At 38.5% G+C, this 25,639-nt stretch overlaps 1 long non-coding RNA gene across 2 annotated transcripts; it reads left to right on the plus strand.

Annotated features, from left to right (window-relative positions):
• The first annotated feature begins 1,114 nt into the window (after window positions 1-1,114).
• LOC309841168 lies at window positions 1,115-22,270 on the plus strand. Of its 2 annotated transcripts, none has more exons than XR_014298997.1 (4): window positions 1,115-1,226; window positions 2,063-2,143; window positions 3,359-3,403; window positions 21,868-22,270. It is a non-coding gene; the product is annotated as an uncharacterized lncRNA (long non-coding RNA). The 2 variants fall into 2 exon arrangements; XR_014298998.1 differs by lacking the exon at window positions 21,868-22,270 and adding an exon at window positions 6,494-7,551.
• Window positions 22,271-25,639: the final 3,369 nt, after the last annotated feature.

Genomic DNA, 25,639 nt, shown 5'->3' on the forward strand with positions numbered 1-25,639 from the left:
ATATTTTGGTGTGAGAAAAATAGCAGATACTATAGGAGAAATCTAGTTGTTGTTTTGGTGCATGCATCAAATACTGAAGCATTATTTTGTCTGTCAGTCAGTTACACGTCTGAGCAAGTTACAATTTGTGTAAGTACATCTTACACATTTAATTTATATTGATGATACAGTGATCTCTACATGTGATTGTCGTATTTACTGAAATTATGGGCAATGTATTTAAAAGAAATGCATTTTGAAACTTGTTTTTAATTAAAATGAGGAACTTTAAAGGAGTTCTTTCATTAGCAAAATAGGTGATTGTGCAGTTTTCTGAAAGAATGAACTCTTGGTTTTCTTTTCAAATTATATGAAAATGTTTCCTGGCTAGTTATTTGTTATTTTTTAAAGTCAGAAAGGAATAAAGTAGTAGTATATGCTATTTCTGATTATCTTTCTATCAATAGAGAGAAAAAGGGAAAATAAAGTATGTTGACACAATAGTTCTCCCTTTAAAAAAAAAAAAAAAGATCTTGAAATCGAAAAGATATATATCGCCTATATCTAATTTTTCTTATTAGGACTTATTTAGAGTTGCATGAATTTTTTGAGGAAGTGTATCTTACAAAAAGCAGAGATTGAGACTATTATAGCCAGCTATAGGATAGTCCTTCTCTATTGTTGGTTCCCAGATTTTAGAAAACAATTTTTAAATTAATAATGTTGAGTACCAAAATATCTGTGTTACAAGAAGTTAGAAAAATGCCAGAAAATTATAAAGGCAAAAGGAAAGATTGATTGAAGTTAAATGTACCCCTATAAATGAGAAGTATTTAGCAGTGTGAAGAGTGCTCTGGGGATAACAAGTAGTACTCTGTCAGGGATAATTTTCTGGGCAGCTGAGGGGGTTTGAGTGATAAAGGAAGGCAGGGAAACAGCAGAACTGGAACTGTTTGACAGAATTTGCAAAGTTAGCTTTGGATTGTGAGGGAGAAAGTTGGTGCAACAATTGGGTTCTGTCACGGGGAGGGGTGAAGGGCTCGCCAGCTCCGGCGCCACGACAGGGTTAACGGCAGCGGCGCCCGGTGCACTCTGGGAGTTGTAGGCCGCGGGTATTGTGGGAGTTGTCGTAAAAGTTCGTTCTTTTGGTGTGATGGCCGCCGCCAGGGCAGGAATTGGGGGATTCTGTTATTCCGGACGGCTTGGGGGGCTCTCTGTACCATCAGAAGGCCACCGACAGCCCCCAGGTTACCGAGGGCCTGTTAATTGTGTGCCAGGGAGGTGGGGAGCGGTGTGTTGGGTTAAGCTTGGGGCCTGGTGTCGCTAGATCGGCCTGGGGGCCTCTGGCAGCTAAGGGCTAGATGAGGGGCTCCAGCCTGCCAGACCCTAGCCGTCTGGGCTTTCAGCCTTCAAAATATCTGGGTGGCCAGCGCCTAAGCATTTTGGAGCATGCCTTGTTTTGTTGTGGTCTGTATCCTGCACCTCTCCCACTTTTCTTACAGTGTTGCACTGTGTTCCTGTAGTCGTTGATGCTCAGGACCCTATTTGAGGTTAGGTTGGGCTTGTTTTCTTGGGTCTGGTGGGATCTGTGCAACAGGTGAAATTTTGGGAAGTCTGAAGGGCACTATCCTGAGTGTTGTCTGTCTTGTTTTCGGTGTGAGAAACTGCGTGAGTGGTGAACGTGCCCCTGAACGTGTGCTTCACCTTCTCTTGCGTGTGGTGAACCTTGCCCCTGTTTCCTAATGCCCACAGGCCGTGCTCCGCAGTTCCTCCTTATGAAATGCCTTTCTGTTAACGTGGATGTGTTCTTAAACCTTTGTGAGCCTCTGGAAGACTGCTTTGCAGTTGGTCGTAGAACAGTATTGTAGAACAGTATTGCAAAAAGTGAATGTGAAACAAATACCCTTAGTTCTAGGGAGCAAGCCCTAGAACTAGAACTAGAACTAGAACTAGAACTGTGGGGTGATTTGGGTACTTAAGGGAATCAGATTTGCTTTTAGATGCCTTACCTTACTCTTGGCTCCCAGGGTTCCTCTGCCTGTTGGTACACTTTGATCTTACTTGTTTTTCCATACTCTCTCAGCTTGAGTCAAAATGGGACACTGTGTACTGACATGTAACTGCATGTATCAGAATCTCTGGATAACACCAAATTGCCAAGCAGGTCAGTACCTGTCTTAACACCCCTGCACACCCTCACTATTTCTGCCATCAGGTGCTGCTCCATAAAATTCTGCCTTATTTAGATAGTCTGGTTGTTGTTTATATGACTTAAGGCCTAACTGGCCATGAAAAGCTATTTCTCAGACAATATTATATAAAAGCTTTTTACTCCCACAAATAGTACTGGTGTCTAGAAAGTTTTTTCATTCAAGGTTGGTGAAAGAGGGGATTTAAAATAAGGTACCGCGTGGTTTTGGAAATCAGCTACCAATTTTTAGTTTGGGGGACAGGCCATGTAACAGAAATGATTTATAGCGAGAGGGAAAAAACTGTTCTTTTTCTTGATATTTTAGAGCCTATAAAACCTGTTTCTGTGTCATTTTATTGGACTGCTTTCATATACCATTAAAAAACCCTTCGATGTGTTGTGTATGAGTTTTCTTGATGTATCTGTATGGGTTTTCATAATTACCCTTTTGTCTGAGTTTGCTTAGTACTTGAATATTTGAAAATATAGTAGTGGTATAGAAGGGAGCAAAGTGGATGGGTTTGTATACATACTTCTGTTGAATATGATTTTGGGTACAGATTGATAGACTAATACTGTTGGCTTGCTAGTCAGGTCTCAGGATGTATTTCCTTCACTCTGACCTGAAGCCAGTGTATCTTCAAATATTAATTAACTTGCCAATGGAAAAAGATTGGGAAACTTAATTTTTAAGTACTATACTGTTCATATTGTTGTTGTTTGGTAATATGGTAAAATACTGGTGAGTTGGTTTTGTATCTTAGGAAAACTGTATCTTAGGAATGGATAGAATTTGTAGATTTGTAGAATCATAAAATCATTCAAAACCAATGACAACCACAGTTTGCTTTGAAAGTGGATGCACACCTTTTTTTTTTTTTTTTTTTTAAGGTTTTATTTGAGGGAGAGAGTGAGCACAAGTTGGGTGAAGTGTAGGGGGAGAAGCAGGGTCTCTCATGAGCAGGGAGCCCAATGTGGGGCTTGATCCTGGGTCTCTGGGATCCTAATCTAAACCGAAGGCAGACACTTAACTGTTGGAGTCACCCAGGCACCCCAAGAGGCATACGTTTTTAATTGCCAAGTTACCTATGACTCAGGTCCTCAACAAATGGTTCATTTGAAGGTGCTTGGAATAGGTAGGTACTTACTTTGAAAAGTTTAGAAATAAATGTATCTCTGTATTTTCAGAGAGCCCTTCTGGACATTTGTGAGTAGACACATCTCCAAGAAATGGTGAGATTTTACACCCAAACATTTTAACATTTAATCCCTGAGGCCTTTGTTTTGTACTCTGCTTTCTACCAACATCATTTCAATTCTGCTGGTGTGAAATGTTTTTTGAAATACAAGGTCAGTTATGCTTCCAGAAAAAAATGTGGTAATAACCACTACCTTCTGGAGAACATGATTCCTAAGGTTGTGCATATGTATTTGATAAATGTGTCAAAGGTGATCATTTTGAAACTTAGGCTTTGTATGGTTTTGACAAAACTCCTTTCAGTGAGCTATAATAGCACCAAAGGGTAACTGGTAGCATTCTTTTTGTTGTTGTTGTTTAATTAATTCTTTTTAAAATTAGCCTCCCCACCTAACATGGGACTTGAACTCATGATCCGTAGATCATGAGTCACATGCTTTATCAACTGAGCCAGCCAGCGCCCCACTGGTAATGTTCTCGATGTAGGTGTTATAAATGAAAGCCTTTGGTTCTGCTGTTCATTCAAAAATAAATACAAACTTACTTCCAAATAATACAGTGTAGAAGATAACAAAAAAATAAAGTTTTTATTTTAGTTTGTAACCAAAATTTGGAAACACGGGTGGGGAGGGATTGAGTGGGAATATCTGTTTGAGCCCTTTATGTAAAACCTTTCTAATTTCATTTCCCTATACAATACTGATCACATTGCTGAAAACACACATTTTTATTAATGTACTTCGGCATCTGTGAACATTTGTGTGTGGGAAAACTGCATGTACAAGACAACAAAACCACCCATTCAGAATTTGGCCCTTAGTTTTCCTTTATAGTATTTGAAGTGGAAGAATTGTTGGTTGTACTTTGTGCACTTGTTTATATATTTTGTTTTCAAATAACAATACTCTTAAACATGGAGTGCATCTCCACCCACTCACTCCACCTTTTTTGTAGGATAATTAGGTGTCTGAAAGAAAGAGGAAAAAGTTTTAAATTTTTTTCATGCCTTTCACTGAATCTTATTTTCTGCTCTTCCTACATATATTTCCAGGACAGGATACATTATTTCTGCTCTGCTGGATATTATTTCTTGAAGACAGATTATTAATCGTAGGATTTTTCTAGACAAGACACAACACACCAATGGTTACAGCAAAAGGTTGTATCTAGGTTAAAAGATATTACTTTGTTTCCTATTGGAAAGAAAGCAAGATCATAGGCATATATTCCAAAACTTAAAGGATTTTTTTTTTTAAGATTTTATTTATTTGAGAGAGAAAGAGTGAATGAGAGAGAGGAGGAGGTGGAGGGGGAGACAGAGAAGCAGACTCCCTCCTGATCAGAGAACCCGACCTGGAGCTTGATCCCAGGATCATGACCTAAGCTGAATGCAGACACTTAACAAACTGAGCTACCTATGCACCCCAGATTCTCTCTAGATCTTAGAAATTCAAGAGCCCTGAAGAGATTATTTTGCTTTGTCCTCAACTTTTCCTTGTTTTTCATTTTGTTTAACTTACTCCCTCAGTGTGTTTGTTTGGCTCTAGAACTTAAATGGCATTTTTGTTTATTTTGGTACTTTTTTACAAATTATTTGCTTCAATTTTTAAAAACCATTTTTCCTCTAAAATATCGATAATATTCATTCTAAATATCCATTCTTCAAGGAATCAAGAAGAATATTCTTGAAAAAAAAAAAGAGGAGTCTCAGCAGAGAGATGATATTTGTGTGTGTGTGTGTGTGTGTGTAACAAAATGTTAGGACTCAAATATACAATAACCAAAATAAAACCCCAAATTCCCTGGAGGTCCTCAATTGCAGTATGGAGATGATGAAGAAAAGAGTCCGTGAACTTGAACCTAGAGCAATAGAAATTATCCAGTCTGATGAACAGAGAGGAAAATGATAGAAAAGGTAAATGAACAGAGCCAATGGGACAATATCACAAGGTCTAATACTCATTTTATCAGAATCCCAAAAGGAGAACAGGAAGAGTAGAGTGCAAAAAACAACTGAAGAAACAGTAGCGGAAAACATCCCAATTTTGGTGAAAGATACGTGCTTAGAATTTCAAGAAAGTCAGTGAATCTCAACATTGATATTCAAAAAAACCATACTGGACGTATTACGGACAAATAATTATTTTAATGAAGTATTACTGTTACATAATATTTTTTTAAAGATACATTTATTTATTTATTTGAGAAAGAATTTACACAAACAGGGGGAAGGGCAGAGGATTCTCGAGCAGACTCCCTGCTGAGCGCAGAGGCCAACTCAGGGCTGGATCCTGCAACCTTGAGATCACAGCCTAAGCCGAAATCAAGAGTTGGATGCTTATGGTCTGAGCCACCCAGGCTCCCCTTGTCACATTACATTTATATAATTAAAATGCTATATATGCTAGGTTTCTATATTCTGGGGAAAAAAGAATTAATGATTTCTTTAAACCTCAGCACCAAGTTCCAGAATGTGGCCTGTGAAAACATCTAGGGTGTATGGCTTTAGTCTCCTTTTCTATTATTAACAGTCTTTAGTTAATGAAGATCAGCATGATTTTTCATTTTCAGACAAGTTTTACTTGAAGACAGTATTACACTCATGAGATGCAGATTTGTGAAATTTTTATGAAGACCGTATAAGAAGATATTTTTAAATTGATCTCAAAGAATAGAAGTTATGTATATTTACTAATCTAAAAAAAATATTTATAAACCACTTTCATTTTTTTTAACTCCATGTTTTTGGATTTTAAATTGTTTTTCAAGAAGTTTTGTTTTTGTTTTTGTTTTTTCCCAAAGGGATAGGAACCATACTTTCAGTGAAGGTGTATTAAAGGAGTGGTCAGCTTTTTCCTTTATATTTTAGTATTAATCGAAGATACAGAATTTGTACAGTTTATAAGAGGGAAAGAAAAGACCCATTGCATTAGTTAAAATGAAGACATCTGTGATTTTAAGCTTTTCTGTACTATTTGTTATAATTAAGGAATTTGAACTTATAATATGGAGTTAATTTTAAGATATTTGTGAAATGACTTATTAATTCTATAAAATATCATTTTTTTGAGATACACAGATTTAAGTAAAGTTTTCTTTTCTTTCTTTCTTTTTTTTCTTTTAAGACAGTGCCAGAGCACTTGAACAGGGTTGGGGAGGAACAGAGAGAGTGGGAGAGAGAGAATCTTAAGCAGGATCCATGTGCATCATGGAGCCCAGTGCAGGGCTTGAGATCATGACCTGAGCTGAATCAAGAGTTGGGTGCTCAATGGACTGAACCTCCCAGATCTCCCCAGTTTTTTTCATTCTAACACAAGATTTAAAAAAGAAAACTAATGGTAAAGTAAATGAAACTGACTTGTAGTCTTCTACCTGAAGAGGAAAACTTGGAAAGAACATAATTTATAGAAATGTAAAAGTTTGAGATATGTAATTTTGAGTTTTATCAATCAGTAAGAGAAGATAGAAAGGCTAAGCTATGGTTTGACAAAAGAAAAAACAATAATGTCATTGCATAACGTAGCAGATTATGTTTTCCAAAGATGACCACAGCAATATCTCCCAGCTGACATGTTCTTCTGCAGTGTGATTGATGTCACTCTGTCATCAAAACGTGGCATCTCTCCACTTCTTTAATTTTGAGTAGGCTTTTTGACTGCTTAGACCAAAAGAACATGGTAGAATGGATGATATCCTAGTTACAGGTGTTGTTCTTACCTCACCTGGCAATTTCTTCCTGCCTTTTGGAACCCACCCACTAAGTAAGAGATGTAATTACCTTCAAATTACTATGTTCTAAGAAGGCCAAAGTCATCTAATGAACTCCTGGAGGATAAAACATCTGGAGAGGCCAAGGAGCATTGAGGAACCAGACATGTAAGTGAAGAAGCCATTTTGGAAATGGATCCTCCAGCCCCACCTGCCATTGACTGTTGCTTTGTAAATCAGATGAACCACCCAGGAGAGCCCTTCTCAGTTTTTGGCCCACAAAATCATGAGCAAAATAAAATGGTTTCTTTTAAACTTATGAGGTTTTGGGTGCTTTGTTATGCGTCAATGATACCTGTAAAAAAATACTGGGGTAGAAAAGATTTCATCATTTTTATAAGAGATGGCAGTATAGGGGAATATGTCTACATGTATCTACAGTGTAACGGAATGCCTAAATAATCAAAAAAAACAAGAGCCTCAGTAGAAAAGTGTACCAAGGATATTAAATAGGCGAATGACAGAAAGGTATGCTCAAACTCATTAGTAATGAGAGAGGGTCAGATTAAAGCCACAAGAAAATTTCTCTTAGTACCCAACAGACTAACAAAAAGTGGAAAGATGGATGGATAATGTCATGTGTCGATGGCGATGGGGGTGAATAGGAACCCTTATGCACTGTTGCTTAGTGTAAAGTGGTGGAGCTGTTCTGGAGAGCAGTCTGGAAAAATTTAATATAGATATTAATAAATCGTCCTGGATACATGTCCTCAAGAAGTCTTACACAGGTCTTTAAGGGTACAAATATGAAAATAATAATTATATTGGGCTTTTTGGTGACAAATTCCAAGTCAATATAGGTTGTTTTTTTTTTTTTTTTTTAAGATTTTATTTATTTGAGAGAGGGTATACACAAGCAAAGGAGGGAAGGAGCAGTGGGGAGGGAGGGAGACAAGCAAACTTCATGCTGAACACAGAGCCCAATGCAGAGCAAGCCAAAATCGTGTTGGATGCTGAACCAACTGAGCCACCAAAGTGCCCTACCGATCTAGGTTTCTTAATCACTGAGAGAGCTAGTTAAAACTTGGTGAAGGCTCACATATACAGTCGTGCGTTAGAAGCAAAGGACTGCATATATCCTCCACATCTGCATATGTTTTAAAGATGCAGTTTAGTGAAAGTAATAAACAATGGAGTCTATAAATACCATTTGTATAAATTTAAAACAGGGAAATAAAAATATCCTGTAAGAAAATATTAAAAAACCTACATCAAACACGTTGGAATGGTTTCCTAAGAACAAGAAAAAAGTCGCCCATAGAGGGAGGAGTGGGGAATGAGGTAAAAGAAATTAAAGTCCAGTAGTGATGGTGTGCTGTGAACCATTGTGTATGAGCAAATGTTCTGTGCCTGAGGTCCAGCAATGAACTCCTCTGTTCAAGAGAAGATTATAATTCTTCAGGAGTCCAAAAAAGCAAATTGAAAGGATAGAACTATTTGCCAAATCTGCCGTGCTTGGGGGTTTTAAATGAGAGCCGTACTTACAAAAGTGTGGTCAAGGGGTGCCTAGGTGGTGTGGTCAGTTAAGCCTCTGACTCTTGGTTTCAGCTCAGGTCATTCTGTCGAGGTTGTGAGATCAAGTCCCACATCGGCTCTGTGCTCAGCATGGAGTCTGCTTGAGATTCCCTCTCCCACTCCCTCTGCCTCTACTTGTGCTCTCTCTTTCTCTCTTTCTCAAAACTTTAAAAAAGAAGTGTGCTCAAACAGGCAATCTCATATTTTTTGGATATATAATCTGGTATGACCTTTATATATGACAATATTAATGAAGAGCCTTAAAAAAATGCTCATGTCCTAGCCAAAACAAAAAACAAACAGAAACTATAGAATGAAATTTAGAAAACAAACCATTTAAATAGCAACAGCAAACAGGAAATACTTAGAGATTTATTTAACAAAGTATGTGTAAGGAAACTATATGGAATGTATATGGAAACTATAGAACACTGCAGAGAGAAACTAAAGAAGACCAAACTAATGGGACAGATACCGTGTTCATGGATTGGAAGACTCAATATTGTTAAGATTTCACCTCTCTAAAGATTGATCTATAGATCCAAAAAAAATTCCAGTCAAAATACCAGTAGGATTTTGAACTATTTTTATAGAATTCAGCAGGCTAAATTTATATGGAAATGCAAAGGCTCTAGAGTAGGTAAGTCCAAAAAGGTGCACTATTTGATTTCAAGACTTTATAGTAATCTAGAGAGTGTAATTTTAATGATGATAGATATATAAATCAATGGGACAAAACAAAGTGGAGGTATATAAATATATCATCAAGTGATTTTCAACAAAAGTTCTGAGGTGAAATCAGTAAGGAAAAATTTTTCAACAAATGATGTAGGAACAGTTGGATATCATTGGCAAAATGATGGACTTTGTTTCTGGTCTCACACTATATACAAGGATTAACTTGAAATGGATCCATAAACCCAAACACAAGAGATAAAACTTATAGATAAAAACAGGAGGAAGATCTTGAAGATCTTTGTAATCTTGGGTAATGCAACGATTTTTTAGATAAGCCACAGAAAGTAAGAAGCATTAAAAAAAGTTAATAGGATGCCTGGCTGGGTCAGAGGTAGAGCCTATGACTCTTAATCTCAGGGTTGAGTTTGAGCCCCATGTTGGGTGTAGAGATTACTTAAAATCTTTTTTAAAAAGTTAATAAATTGGGTTTTACTAAAATAAACATCTTTATCAAAATACACTGTTAAGAAATAAAAAGATAAGGCATAGACTGGGAAAAAATATTTGTAACACATCTGATGAAGGATTCCTCTTCAGGAAATATAAAGAAATTTTAGTACTCAGTAATAATAAGACAGGCAACCTAATTAAAACAGAGCAAAACTTTGTTAAGTAAGTGAGGCAAAGATCATCTTTGTGTATTGGCTGCAAGTTTATTTCTTGTTTAAAATATTTTATTAATTTATTTTTCAGAGAGAGAGAGAAAGTGCACAAGCAGGAGGAGCAGCAGGCAGAGGGAGAAGCAGGCTCCCCATGGAGCAAAGAGCCCGACATGGGACTGGATCCCAGGACTCTGGGATAATAACCTGAGCCAAAGGCAGATGCTGACCCAACTGAGCCACCTAGGTGTTCCTCCAAGTTTATTTCCTTTTGACAGTCTGAAAGCTTTTAGCTATAAAAGCCCACCAGTGCCAAACTCAAATTTTTATACATTCCATTATTTACAAAATAGTCCGAACAGGTGGATTTTTAGAATCTGCCTGCTTTGCATACTCCAGGAAACCAACCTCCACATCTGCTGGCAGTCAATAAGATAAATCCTGGGGGCTCTGGGTGGCTCAGTGGGTTGGGCACCTGCCTTAGGCTCATCACAATCTCAGGGTTCTGGCATCAAGCCTCACTTTGGGCTCCCTTATTGGTAGGGAGTCTGCTTCTCCCCCCTGCTTGTGCTCGCTCACTCATGTGCTTTCTCCCAAGTAAATAAATAAAATCTTTAAAAAGAAAAAAAAAGATAAGCTCTGGGCCCATAAAGTCCCCAAGCCTTTGGTGCTGCCTTTTTAAAGCTCTGACACAGAAACACTCTACCATGCTGCTAGAGCACATCACCTGGACATGTAATCCTCCTGTCTGATTGCCCTCTCCTCCAGGAGTTCCCTTGCCCTCCTCCCTTTTTGGGCAGTGACACCCTCATTGTCAGCCTCCAGTCTCGTGCTCTGAGGGACTTCGTGCAACCCTGAAAACTCCTGTAACTCTACGTACTGCCCAGTACGTGTGTTCTGATCTTGATCGATCCCCAAATCCCCAACAAGACTTTGATAGACATTTTACCAAAAAAAGGAATGACTGTCCAATAAGCACATACAAAGATGCTCATCATCTTTATTCTTCAGGGAGATGCTAGTTAAAGCCACATTGGGTTACCACTATATACCCACTAAGTGAAAAAGACTGACACTACCAAGTGTGGTGAAGACATGGTACAAAACGATACAGCTGCTTTGGAAAGCAGTTTGTCAATTTCTTATAAAATTAAACAGTTACCATTTAATCTGTAATTCCACTTCTCATTATTATTTAGTCAAGGAAAATAAAAGCATTTGTCCACATGAAGACTTGTATGTAAACATTCATATTTGTTTTATTCATACAGTGAAAAATCGTAAAGTCGAATGTTCATCAACTGAAGAATGGATAACCAAATGGAATACTACTAAGGAACGAGAAGGGATAGACTACCAATACTGACACCATGGATTAATCTCAAGGATGTCATGCTAATGGAGAAGCAAGACAGAAAAGATTATATACTGTATGATTCCATTTATCTGCATTTCTAGAAAAGGCAAAATGAGAGAGTGAAAACAACTATTGGTCACGATGGATGAAGGATCAGGGAGGGAACTGACTATAAAGCATGAGGAAATACTAATCTTGATCATGGTAGTTATGCAAATTTACAAATTTATCAAAAACCATCAAACACTTAAAATTCATGAATCGTATTTTCAGTTATCTCTCAATAAGGTGGACTGAGGAAAAAACAAAGTACTCATGCTTTTTAACACAGCATTGCATTACTTTTCATAAGTTTTTTTTAAACTTATCTAAGTAATCTCTACACCTTGAATTTACAACCCTGAAGTCGTGAGTGATGTGCTCTACCAACTGAGCCAGCCAGGCACCCCAAAATTGCATACCTAAGAATTTAGTATAAAGAAATCATAAGAGATGTGTTTGAAACAGAGAGTGTTCATTTCAACATTATTTATAATAGCTAACTTGAAACAACTGAAATGCCCAGCAGTAGAATATTGTTTAGATCTGTCTATGATACATTTATACAGGGAATTTGTCAAGCTATTAACAATTACATAGAAAATAGGAGTTGGAGAAATGTGTGCCACTTTAAGTAAAAAGGCAGATTAAAATACAGTATGTGTCTAGTTTTTTACTTGAGTTTTTATTTTAAAACCAGAAGTTAATAGAGTACAATATTTTTACTATGTCATTGATAAATGAGGGGCGAGAGGGATTTTCATGATATTATGCAAATAAGATCTGAAAATCTGCTACCTCCATATATATTTTTTTCTTCCAATGGGAAATGAAAGAGATTAACATTCAGACCAATGTTCTTTTGCAACAAGATAGGCCAAGTTCATTATTACTTTTTACAATAAAATAGGGATTTATATGCACCCTGAAGGATATTGACTAATATTTACAAATCCTCAAGGTGATACCCCTAGCTTTGACTTTATTTTAAAAGCTCCCTCAATTAACTTAAGAGAACACTTATCCATCTGTATCTAAAAATCAGAAGAGAGTTGAAATGAACTTAATTAGACATGGACACACAGTACATTTCCTGGGGTATGTTAGGGATCAGAATATCTCATCCCGTCTAAAGTCTGCAGGTAAAATGTCCCTTATACTGGCTGAGCAGGATCCTGGTCAGGAACACTTGGACTATTCAATATTCCCACCCTGGGTCAGGAAAGGTAAAACAGGTAAATGAAAGGTGTTTGAATATACATTCAATAGTGAATAAAAGGCCTGTGAAATTCCTTGATTAGTCTCTCTCTTGGTATCCTGAGATTTCCATTGCATGATTGAAAGACAGAATCGATTAACTCTGAGATCTCCAGTTTTGTATCTCTAATTTTTACAGACTCTAGAACATTAAGGAAATATCCAAAATTGGACATATTTTGCAATGCCTGACTGGTTCACTTGGTAGAGGTTGCAACTCTTGATCTCAGTCAGCATTGTTAAGTTCAAGCCCCACACAGGGTGTAGAGATTACTTAAATAAAAAATCTTTAAAAACTAAAATAAAATTGGTTATATTTTTAGTAGCCATTATTTTTTTGAAAGTAAATTGGAAAAATGTTTATGGCAGTATTCGATTTTTTTTTTTTAAGGGGGAAAGGGGAGAGGAGAGGGCAGAAGAAAGAGGGAGTGAATCTTAAGCAGGCTTCATGCCCAGTGTGGAGCCTGAGGCAGGGCTCAGTCTCACAACACTGAGATATTGACCCGAGCCAAATCAAGATTTGGATGCTTAATTGGCTGAGTCACCCAGGCGTCCCATCCCCTAAATTTATTTTTATTTTTTTGAAGATTTAATGAATTTATTCCGAGAGAGAATGAGAGAGAGCACAAGCAGGGGGAGCAATAGGCAGAGGGAGAAGCAGGCTCCCTTCCCAGCGAGGAGCCCAATTCAGGACTTGATCCCAGGACCCTGGGATCATAAGCTGAGCCCAAGGCAGGTGCTTAATTGACTGAGCCACCCAGGTGCCCCTTCCCTGAGCAATTTAAATCATGTTTTCTATACACTTGGAAACCTGTAATCAAAAATTATAATCTTGTTCACAGATTGGTTTTTTTTTTATCTGTAAGTTTGCAATTAATTGGATTTCTATAAACAGGGTCTTCTTTTATGTTCAGCCCAGTTCACTAAAAATTATGTGTAAATAAGAAATATTCTTGGTTTTGGAAAGCAATTTTTTTTAACATTGCCATGCAAATCGTTGAGTAGTTTATTTATGAGGAATGTGTGAAAATATTAAAAGTGGGTCTTTGGTCTCTCTACAAATCCAGACCCAAAAAAGAGCCATATTAAGGCACTTACAGAAAGAATGTTCACTCAAACGTCTTCAATAAACACACATGTATAGACAGAGAATAAAATGAGATATAAATAAGGCAATTCTCATGAAGACATATCTAAGACAAAGTGTGGATTGGGAAGAGAAAACAGAAAACCTTGGGACTGCTTGTGTGTTGCAAAAAGGTTGTTTCTCCCTAGTTAAAACCAGTGTCAACGTTTTATTCCCAGATGACTGGTGTCAGAGAGCTATTGTCATTTATACCCATACATTTTGTTTCTTTCTGAATTTCACCTAACAAAGGTATACCAGAGCCAGGAGAAGCTGTTTACATTGCATCCAACTATAAATCAAGACCACAAGCGTTGTGCTCTGAGAAGGAATCTATTTCACCTTTACTGTATTCACATACTCTCTCTCTTTCTCGCTCTCTCTCCCTTTGCCTTTGGTATTCAGAAAATGGAATGCTGTTACCCAATTAGACTATTTATACATGTTTCTGGTGATTATTTGTGGTGAGTCTAATTACTGATTTTACATCTGTTTTTAGCAACTCACTTTTCGGTAGTTCTTAGTTTTTAGCAACTCCATTTCAGTTAACCTAACTACCTATTTTCACAGCTTACTGAAACACTTTTTTTTTTTTTCGTTAATCCCACTTTCTTGCTAGCTTTTCCTGTCCATCCTAATGTTCTCAACTTGATGCATCTTCCATGTGTGTCAACTTTAAAAAAATAAAATGGTCAGTTATTTTTTAGCAAAATGAGTTTATTTGGGAATAGCAGAGGAATTGTGATTTAGGACGAGTAAACTGGAAAAACCATAGGCAAGTCCAAAGAGACAAAGGGAAGGTAAGCCTTTATTAGTTTTCAGGGGAGGGTTGTTTCACACAAAAGTTCGTTATACGTGGTGGTGGTTTCTCACTGGCTGCAAGTGTTGCTGCTGGGGCAGAAAGAGATCTTCTTCTTGCCTGCTGTGTAGGCTGCAACCAGGGGTATGCATGTGAGCGCGCCCCCTTTAGGGCTTCCTAACTCCATTTTCAATGCTGTTTCCTTCACTACTTTTCATAGAAATGAAAGTATGCTGGAAACTTTGGAAGAGGAAGAAAAAGTATGTAGTGTGTGATCACAGGGATATTTGATTTAGATGTGCTTCAAACAAAAGCACATTAGTCATATCAACAATTGCAAAGAGACCATTAAATAAAAAAGACACTAATAAGGCAAAAAGTTGGGACTATCTGATGGTAAGAATCCTGTTAATTTTTTTTCGGTGGGATAATGGTATTTTGTTTTCAAAAAAGAGTCCTTTATAATTTTACAGGTACATGCAGAAATAACTACAGATAAAATGATTATATTTTCTGTAATTGGCTTCAAAATAATTCAGGAGAGGGGCACCTGGCTGGTTCAGTCAGTGGAGTGTGCAAATCTTGATCTTGGGGCCATGAATTTGAATCCCACGTTGGGCCTAGAGATTATTCTTTTAAAAACTGTAGGAAAGGAGAAGTGGATAGTTGTATAAACAAGATTGGGCATGAGCTGATAGTTATGAAAATTCATTATACGTGGGAGTTCATTATATTATCTTGCCTACCTTTTCATATGTTTGAAATTATCCATAACAAAATGGTAAATGCATTTCTATTAGGGTTAATAGGGGCACCTGTGTGGATCAGTGGGTTAAATATCCCACTCTTGATTTTGGCTCAGTTTGTGATCTCAGGGTTGTGGGATCAAGCCCCACATCAGGCTCCACACTTAGCGTGGAGTCTGCTTGGGGTTCTCCCTCTCCCTCTCCCCCTCCCCTTGCTGCCATGAGTGCTCTCTCTCTCTCAAAATAAGTAAAAATAAAATAAGCAAGTAAATAAACAAAAGGGTTAATAAGCCCATACAAATAACCTTGTAAAACCTTTAACAAATCATTAGGAAAAAGAGAAATATGCCAAGTGAGCAAAAGATATGAAGAGGTAGTGTGCAAAAGAAGTAATAAACGGTAAATAAGCATATGAAGAGAACTTCAGTCTCAAAAACATGCAAATTAGGACAATGTGTGATATTGTGATTTATAGTGAGAAACATATTTGGTCTTCATCCACTCTTACTGGCTTGCAACTCTCCAAACCTTTGGAATTTCCTAATGAAAAAAAGCAATGGGAGTATCTTTTTCATAATATTTAGCCTTGTATAATGGATTCCTGAAATAGCTGCATAGCCATAAGGCTGGAAGGAGTGTATTGTTATTCATAACAGGCCCCGTTCAATCACACCTAAATTAATGTTAATGTGATGAGTTTCGGAAAACTTCTAAGGATGGGGGCAAACCAGCACTGGAGGGTTGGAACTTTCAGTCCCATTCCTCACCCTATATCCAGAAAGACGAAAGGGTCTGGAGGTTGAATCAATTGCCAATGGCCGATGATTTAATCAATCGTGTCTATGTGATGAACCCTCCATAATAACCCAACAGTGTGGGGTTCAGGGATTTTCCAGGTTGCTAAACATGGGGGTGTGCTGGGAGGTGGCATGTCTGGAGGGCACTAGACTGCCATGTCCCTTCCCATATCACTTATCTTCCCCTCTGCATCTTTTCCATTGGGCTCTTACTGAATTGTATCCTTTTCTAATAAACTGGTAACCTAGTAATGTAAACTGTTTTCCCAAGTTCTATGAGCCACTCTACACATAACAGAAGCCAAGCAGGATGTTGTGGAAACCTGCAGGGACAGCCAGCAGGTCAGGAAAGCAGGCAACAACCTGGGCCTGTAACTGGTATCTGACGTGGGGACAGTCTTGTGAAACTAAGCTTGTGGGATCTCATGCTATCACCAGGGAACAACCAAACGGAATTAATTTAACTTCTTGGTGGTGTTGGAAAGCACATTCAGAAAGGAGATACTTTTTTTTCACCTGTAGAATTGACAAAACAGTTTAATGAGAACTACTGTTGATGAGAATGAGGTAAAGCAAATAGTCTATCTACCGCTAGTGGGACAGTAAATTCAGTAGGTCCCTAAGCGTTCCTGGTTGTCATCTCTATCTTCTCCAAAAGAGTGGGCATCATTTGCCATTGCCATTTGATATGTGAGCTAACTAAATACCAGAATTATCCAAGGTCACACAACTGAGGGCTTGTTTTTTTCCTCCTACCCCTGGAAAAGAAGAATCTGTTGATGAAATATTTTGCAATATATATGATAATGAGTTCTCTAGAGTTATTTTCTGACCTAGGTGATCTCAGATGATTGAGAAACCGAGCAGACGTAAGCCCAGCCCATGGCCAGGAGCAAAGCTCTGCTCTTAGCAGCCTGTGTCAGCCAAACCCTAGTCTACCCACAGACAAGGGAGAGAGAAGTAAATGTAGCTCATTGTACACCAAGGAGGTTTTGCAGTTGCCAGCAGCTACCTGAGGACTCGCCTCCTTTCTCTTCCTACTGCGCTTACACTCTAGTCCTACTCTTGCTCCCTCCCCGAGTGCTTTAGTCTTACAGGCATCAGATCCCTCAATACTGGGATGCTAAGAAAGGTGGGTTATTTCTCCATTGTCTGTACCTTGTTTCAAAGATTTGAGGAGGCTTATTAAAATTCTCATAATGCAAAGTAAAGAAAGATAGAAGGGAGCTAGAAATAGGAAAATCTTTTTAGATCCCCTATATAGATAAAGGGAACCTAGTTCACTAATGATACCTACTTCACAGAAGCATAACCACTATTCTGATTTTTCAACGTCCTATACACGGGGTAACGTGAGACAGCAAAGTGGCCACGAAGTTGGAGACTTGCCAGATGGCCCACCGAGGAGGCCAAAGAGTAACCACATAACTGTGCCCTGTTTTTAAGAGCTTGTTTTTCTCACCTGAGACAGCAAATGAACTGGTTGTGGGTAGGTGAGACCATAAAACGTGACTCTTAACATCATCACCCCATTTCGGTTTTTGGTTCTATACAGGAAGAATTCATGTGTTATGACTGAAGAGGAAAATAGAGCTGAGAGACAAACCAAATAATTTTTAAGATGTGACCGATTTTATTTTTCCACTGGAAGTTATCTCTCCTTGTCACTAATTTTTACCCTTTCCTTCAGCAATACTAATCCATTCGTTCGTTTAATGAGTGTGTATCGAGTGGTTACTGTTTCCCAGGGCTGTGTCGGTGAATGGAACAGACCTTTATGGAACTTAAAGTACGGTTGCTGTAGGATGAACTTCGGTGCTTTTGAAGACTATGGGGGAGGCTCTTATGGCTTGAATACAATAAACAAGAGAGGAGGGTGGGGCCTGATTCAGGTGTGCTTCCTTAGGACACACACACACACACACACACACACACACACACGCAGGGTATTAGTGTTCTATTGTTGCTCCTATAAATTCCCACAAATTAGTGGCTTAAAGCAACACACACTTATTATCTGACAGTTCTATAGGTTAGAATTACAAGATGGGACTCACTGGACTGAAGTCAAAGTGTTCCTTTCAGAGGGTCTCAGGAAGGGTTTGTCTCCTTGCTGCTTTTCAGCCTCTAGAGGCTGCCTCCGTTCCTTGGCTCAAGGACCCCTTCCTCCATCCCCCCAGCCAGCATCAGCGCCCCTCTCTGACCATTCTTCCATACTTTCATCTCCTTCTCTGACCAAATCTGAGGCAGGTTCTCCAATTTTAAGGACCCATGTGACATAGATTAGCCTCACTTGAATAATCTTCCCATCTTGAGTCCTTAACTTAGTCATATTATCACAATATACTGTTTGATACGGTAACATTTGCAGGTTCTTGTGGTTAGGATATGCATCTCTTTAAGTGTGGGGAGGATCATTATTTTGCCTAATACACACTTACACAAACAAAGGTAGTTATGGCATGAATATTAAAATTTATATAGAACTTTTTCTCAAAAATATAACTAAATAAAATAAAGGAACATACACAAAAAAACTGCACCCCCAAATAGAGGCATGATCATTTTGGAAAAAGTTTTTCATGTATATATTATTCATGAATGTCTCTGATGAGATATTGCCATTGATAGTGAAGAAGAAAGAAACGGAGAGGTACCTCTACAGTAAATGACGTAAATAATTCTAAGAAACGTGGTGTTAAGTAAAAAAGCAAGTCTCAGAAGACTCCCCAAGTAAAAGGCTTAGGTTTACACATGAGTTTCCTCAGAACTACTATAACAGATTGATAAAAACTAGGCAGCTTTAAAGAACAAAAAATTATTCTCTCGAAGTTTTTTTTGGCTAGAAGTCCAAAACCATGGTATGGGCAGGGCCCTCTGATGGCCTTCGGGAAGAATCCTTCCTTGCTCTTCGAGTTTCTGCTGGGTGTTGGCAATCCTTAACATTTTTTATTTTGTGTCTGCACAACTGCATTCTCCAGCTCACAGGGCCTTCGTTCCTCTGTCTCCCTGCGCAACTCCAAATCTCCCTTTATAAGGACCCAGTCATTGAATTCAAGGCCCACCCTAGTCCCGTCCAACCTTGTCTTAATTTGATTACATCTGCAAAACCCCTGTTTCTAAACACGGCCACATTCATACGTTGGTGGCGTAGGGAGAGTTAGGATTTCAACATATCTTTTGGGGGACACAATTCAAGCCATACAGTCAGAATTGCAGCATCTGTAAGGGAGTGAGGGAAGCAGGATTAAGCTGACAGAGCCGTTGAGCTGTGATGCAGGTCTAACAGAAGCCTGGGCTGAGCCCACAGGGAGCTCCACAGTTAGGATGGCCTCACAGATGTCCATAATTGAGGCCAGTAGCCAGGCATGTTTCTTCCTGCAGTATCTAGGCATTGGATGCAGGTAACCCATGGGGGCGGGGCAAAGCAACGCCCTTCGACCAAGAACAGTTCCCATGTGGGGGGGGGTGGACACACAACTGGGAGCCCTCAGCAACTAGCACTCTCTGCAAATGAATGTCTTGGTCGTGGAGAGGATATCAGAGTTGCATACTCCAGCATCCACTATATTATGGTTTTCAATAGATCTCAAAAAATAAGCCAAAGTGTACAATATATTATTATTTAATATACAATTGTGATAGAGTATTTACATACATGTATATGTATATATATATTTATTTATATGTACATAAGTATTTATTATATACACCTAAAAGCTGTAGAATGATACAGAACATTTAGGACTGTAGGGATAGGAAGGTTCCTGGTTTTTTGGTTCTTAAGTTGGGTGGTGGGTTTATAGTTTTTCACTGTATTATGATTTATAACTAGCTTATGTATTTCATGTAATCTTTTGTATGTATCAAATAAGTATTCTCTACACCCAATGTGGAACTCGAACTCATGACCCCAAGATCAAAAATCGCATGCTCTATGGACTGAGCCAGCCAGGCGCCCCTGCATCAAATATATTTATAAAAATAATAAAAAGAAGAAAGAAAACTAGGCAAAAGTCATAGCAGTTAAAGTATAGAACTTTAGAAAAAATATGAGTAGATAGAGCAAATCCAGATTTGCAAATCCTCTGCTACAGTAGGCATTCAGATGAAGAAATACTTCCCTGAAATTCCCTAATGTTACTTACTTTAGTTTGCTTGCATAACCATCCTGAAATTTTGTTATTTTTGGCTGGAAGTATGATGTTGATAAAAATATATTGTTTACTTTCACTTTTGCCTAGTTTTTTTTTTTTAAAGATTTTATTTATTTATTTGAGAATGAGAGAGAGAGAGAGAGCATGAGAAGTGGGAGGGTCAGAGAGAGAAGCAGACTCCCTGTAAAGCAGAAAGCCTAATGCGGGACTTGATCCCAGGACTCCAGGATCATGACCTGAGTGGAAGGCAGTTGCTTCACCAACTGAGCCACCCAGGCATCCCTCACCTAGTTTTAAATTGATTTGTTCATCATGGCACTAATTTTTTTTTTTTTTAAGTGAAAGAGTATTTTGGGTAAGGTTGTTGGAATGCTTAATAGATCTGTTGGTGCAATAAAAAAATCTGGTTCATGCACAATATTGACATGTCAAGTTTTCACCATGATATTTTTTAAGTGTATTCATTTATAATTTAAATAATCTCTACCCAATGTGGGGATCAAACTCACAGCCTTGAGATCAAGAGTCTCATGCTCTGGGGTGCCTGGGTGGCTCAGTGGGTTAAGCCTCTGCCTTTAGCTCGAATCATGGTCTCAGGGTCCTGGGATCGAGCCCTCATTCGGCTCCCTGCTCAGCGAGGAGCCTGCTTCCCCCTCTTCCTCTGCCTCCCTCTCTGCCTACTTGTGATCTCTGTCTGTCAAATAAATAAGTAAAATCCTAAAAAAAAAAAAGTCTCATGATCTTCCAACTGAGCAGGCCAGCCACTATTCACAATGGTATTTTTAATGGTACATTGAGTGGAGAAAGAGAGCTGTTGGATTATGTTTTATGATCACAGTTTTTACTTTTTTTTTAAAAAAAGGGTATATTGTCTATATTGTGCAGCTTTATATTTACATAGAAAAAGAAATGGAAGAAGGCACTCCAAGTAGCCAACTGCCGTTTGTGGGAATCAGAAATAGGGTGTGATACTTTTTCACTTTATATACCTCTGAGATCCTTTGAAACTAAAAAAAAAGTAAAATATTAAAACATATTTTTTGACCACTTTTTTCAAAACAACTGGTTTGAGTTTTCTTAGTTCAAGAGTCTGTTTCCATGTTGGAAAAATGGGAGTGCTACTCAGACCTCGGAATGGAATATTGTATTTGAAGTCAATTTCGGACACGCTAATGCAATAACAAAGCATAGTAAATGCTAATGTGCGTGCCTTATGGTGATATTGTCTGTGAAAGAAATTAAATGGTAATAATGTTTGTTAAAGAAGTATTAACTTTTTGGAAACCTCCTGATTTCTTTCTATTTTTTCTTTTTTCTTTTTAAAGATTTTTATTTATTTATTTTTGCAAGAGAGAGAAAGAAAAAGAGCACACAGGAGCCAGGGGGGTGGGGTGGTGGAGGGGCAGAGGGTGAAGCACACTCCCTGATGTAGAACTCGATCCCAGGACCCTGGATTCATGAAGGCAGAAGGCAGACGCCTAACTTACTGGGCCACCCAGGCTCTCATGGAAACCTGATTTCTCATGCCAAAAATTTCAATTTCTTTTAAACCTGGTTGTTAACCATGGCTCTCTCTTTCTCTCTCTCTCTTTTAAATCCAGGACTGAACTCCTTCTCAACTGAACTTAATGGAGAGATTAAGTGCCTTGCTTTGTGAGCTATGTTTAAATGAAGATGAGCTAGAAGACAGAACTGTTAAAAATATGTAAGTTTTATTATATAGCCAAATGAAGGATTCGGCTCTCTTGTAATGGTATTCTGAAAAATTCCTAGCTTCTGTGAAATTCCCTAATTATGGAATTTTCTTTCATGATATGGAGCTACTCCTGATTTCATCATGAGAATCTGATCTGAAACTCAATTTACGGAAATACTGAAAATGAATTTCAAATTAAATGAGACCATCTGTATACTAATATGATGCAATACTGTTGATTCACATTTTTCCATATTAAAGACTGTTCTGAACTCTAAATCTTTTAAATAAATGAGACTGAAATTTAATGTTGTTGTGTCTGAGTATGTTACTTGTATAACAACCAGCTACTTGCAGGAACTCTTCACCTCTCTGTTAATCATTTTTTTATGTTGCCTTTCTGAGCTACTTATCAAGATATGATTTCATAACCACACCTTGGTAGCTGAAATTCCAGTTCTGCCACTTAATCTCTATGTGTTAGATATTTTAGGCTTCGTTTTTCTCACTGAATACGTAATGCTTTTCTGCCAATCACTGATAAATGCTTATATAGTATTGTCCAATTTTACTGTTGTAAAATTTGAATGCTTAGTAGCTAAAGTCATACACAGTCATACAGCTAATAAGAGGTAGAGTTGAAGTCTGGTTCCAGATTTACCTGATACCAAAGCCCAAAGTTTTAGAGTATTGCTTCCTCTTTGGAGAGTTAATGTTTTCATATGTTTGGTAGAATACCTGCCCATCTTTGGGAACCCGGGTCTGTATGTTAAATTTTAGCATAGAATAGTGCTGAATAGGAGTAGACCATCATTGTAGGTTCCTGTATGCATTAGAAGTTTTAAAAAAAATTGTTTAAAAAATATTTTTAAGAAAGATTTTATTTATTTGACAGAGACAGACACAGTGAGAGAGGGAACATAAGCAGGGGGAGTGGGAGAGGGACAAGCAGACTCCCCGCTGAGCAGGAAGCCCAATGTAGGGCTCAATCCCAGGACCCCGGGATCATGACCTGAGCCCAATGACTGAGCCACCCAGATGTCCCTTTAAAAATTTTTTTAGAAAGACTTTTTTTTTTTTTTTTTTGAGAAGCTCAAGTTGGGGTAGGGACATGAGAAGAGGGAAAGATAGAAGCAGACTCCCCACTGAGCAGGGAGCCCAATGTGGGTCTCGGTCCCAGGACCCTGAGATGAAGTCAGACACTTAAGTGATGTGGGCCTTGAACTCCAAAGCTAAGGTATGAGCAGGGCCCTCTGAAGCCAGACACTTAACCAACTTAATCCAGGTACCCCTGCATTAGAGGAATTTTTTTTTTAAGGTTTTATTTATTTATTTGACACAGAGAGAGAGAGAGAGAGATCACAAGCAGGCAGAGAGAGAGGGAGAGAGAGGGAGAAGCAGGCTCCCCACTGAGCAGAGAACCCGATTCAGGGTTTGATTCCAGGATGCTGAGATCACGACCTGAGCCAAAGGCGGAGGCTTAACCCACTGAGCCACCCAGGTGTCCCTGCATTAGAGTTTTTAAGTGGTTTATAAAATTTATCTGTAGACAAAGATTCCTATTCAATTCCAAAAGTATATAGCCCTCTGGACCTCAAAGGAATTTCTTTGACACAGATCACTTCACTCTGTGATGCCACTTTTTTTTTCTTTTAGTAAATATATGTGTGCACTCTTAATAAAGATTATTCCTGTTAATTGCAAGAGTACTGCTCATACCTTATAGGAAAAAATGGGCACCCAACTGAGGTGGATTCAATCAACATTCCTTGAGTAAAAATACCATGCTCAATATGAATTCTAAGAACAGTAGAAATTGCATTTCCATGGTGCCTGTCCTTATTCATTAAAAAAAATCCCAAATCATCAATTATTTTTTGTTGCCTGTTTATTTTTTTTTAAAGATTTTATTCATTTATTTGACAGACAGAGATCACAAGTAGGCAGAGAGGCAGAGAGGCAGGCAGAGAGAGAGAGGAAGGGAAGCAGCCTCCCTGCTGAGCAGAGAGCCCGATGTGGGGCTCTAACCCAGAACCCTGTGATCATGACCTGAGCCGAAGGCAGAGGCTTTAACCCACTGAGCCACCCAGGCGTCCCTGCCTGTTTATTTTTATGTCAGATGCTGTCGTAGGTGCTAGAGGCACATGTGTGTGTATGCGTGTGTATTCTTCAGAATCACAACAAAACCCTCAGTGGGTATCTGTTGCGCTCTCCTTTCCTCTACCCCATCCTACTCCACCAGATTCATTTCTACTTTGCCTTAGATCCCAGCCCAAAGGTCACTCCCTTAGAAAAGCCTTTCAGGGCAGTCCCCTCTTCTCATCTAAATTAGGTCTTCCCATTTCTTTGTACTCATGACAATTTTTATCATATCACTAGTTCGATATCCTTAAGGTCTGCCTCTCTAGCTAGACCATTTCCATGCAGTCATCATTCATTCATTCAATGGGTATTTTTTGCAGACCTACTAAGTGTCAGTTATTCTTCGGTGTACATCTTAGGTGAAGATACCATGGTGAGCAAGAAAAGGTCACTGTCCTCATGAACTTACATTCTATTGGGAAGATGGACAAAAACCAAAATAATCAGACAATTTGAAGGCATTAAGTGTTATAAGGAACGTAAAGTACGGTGAAAGTATAAGTGGTGACAGGGCAAAGGAGAGGAGGTGATTTGGTCTATTTATGTTGGTCCATCAGAGAAAACCACTCTAAGGGGAAGAATGTGTGCACAGAAGCCCAAATAATATAAAGCAGTGAGCCTTGGGAGACCGAGGGCGAGAGGTTCTGGAAAGGAAACAGGATATAGAACTGCTCTGAGACTGGAAGGAACTTGACTTATTTTAGAAACTGCAAGACATGTGGCTGGAATCAGGTGAGCCCAGGAGAGCATCACTGATGCTGTTGGAGAGGTCAGGGAAGAAATAACTAGTCTTGGAGGATTTTGTTCTTAATCTGATTTGTAAAGTCCTTGAAGGGATTTGAGCAGAAGAAATGATATCTAATTTACTTAAAAACAAAAACAAAAATGAACACAACACTGCAGTTGCTTCGTGGAGAACAAACCCCAAGACAGTTTCAGGGACACCAGTGAGGACGCTGTTGCCATATTCCAGGCAAGAAATGCTTGTGATTTGGATTAGGTTGGTAGTAGTAGTATTGGAGGTAGTGTGAACAAGACTGCTGAAGTACTGAATATGGGAATGTAATAGGAAGAAACAAATCAAGGCTGACAGCTAGGTTTTAAACCTTAGAATGCCGGTAAATAATGATATCGTTAACAGATTGGAAGAAAAGAAGTGTCTCTGTGTGTGTGTTGAGTCTGTTTTGAACACCTTTCAGTTGAGATGTTTATTTTTATTTTACCTCTTAATGGAGATGTTGAGTAGGCATAGAGATTATGTGTTTATGCATACCTCTGAGCAGATGTTCAGCCTGGCCAGAGATATTTCGACTTCATTAACTTACAGTTGATATTTAAAATCAAGGGATTACATAAAATCACGTAGGGAGATTGTGTAGAGAAGTACAAAGAACAGAGGTCTGAGCCCAAAGGCATAGGATCATGTAGAGGCCAGCATTAGTGACGGGCCCTGAAGGACTCTGGGAAGGAGCTGGTAAGGAAAACAGAGGCCACTCCTTATTGAATGGTAGAATAGGATGAGGATGAAGAATTGA

The sequence above is a fragment of the Mustela nivalis genome (genome assembly GCF_964662115.1).
Source record: "Mustela nivalis genome assembly, chromosome: 9".
NCBI classification, from domain to species: domain Eukaryota; kingdom Metazoa; phylum Chordata; class Mammalia; order Carnivora; family Mustelidae; genus Mustela; species Mustela nivalis.